Source organism: Miscanthus floridulus, chromosome 7, assembly GCF_019320115.1.
Source record: "Miscanthus floridulus cultivar M001 chromosome 7, ASM1932011v1, whole genome shotgun sequence".
Classification (NCBI taxonomy): Eukaryota; Viridiplantae; Streptophyta; class Magnoliopsida; order Poales; family Poaceae; genus Miscanthus; species Miscanthus floridulus.
The window spans coordinates 77,319,682-77,320,055 of NC_089586.1; positions in this window are offsets into that span (position 1 = coordinate 77,319,682).

Consider the following 374-nt stretch of genomic DNA (forward strand, 5'->3'; position numbering starts at 1 on the left):
CTCCAACTTCAAACACAAGGGGTCTCCTTCTTTTGTCCGCATAGCTTTTCTGACGGGATTGGGCAGCTTTCATATTCTGCTGAATAATATAAACTCTCTTCTCGGCTTCTTCTACAAAGTTAATGCCATAATACCTTCTATCACCAGGCTCGATCCAATTCAATGGTGTTCTACATTTTCTACCATATAAAGCTTCGAATAGGGCCATCTTGATGCTTTCTTGATAGCTATTATTATAAGAAAACTCAGCTAACGGTAACCATGACTCCCATGATCCCTTAGAAGACAATACACAGGCTCTCAACATATCCTCCAAAACAGCATTTACTCGTTCAGTCTGACCATCTGTCTGAGGATGATAAGCGGTACTACGA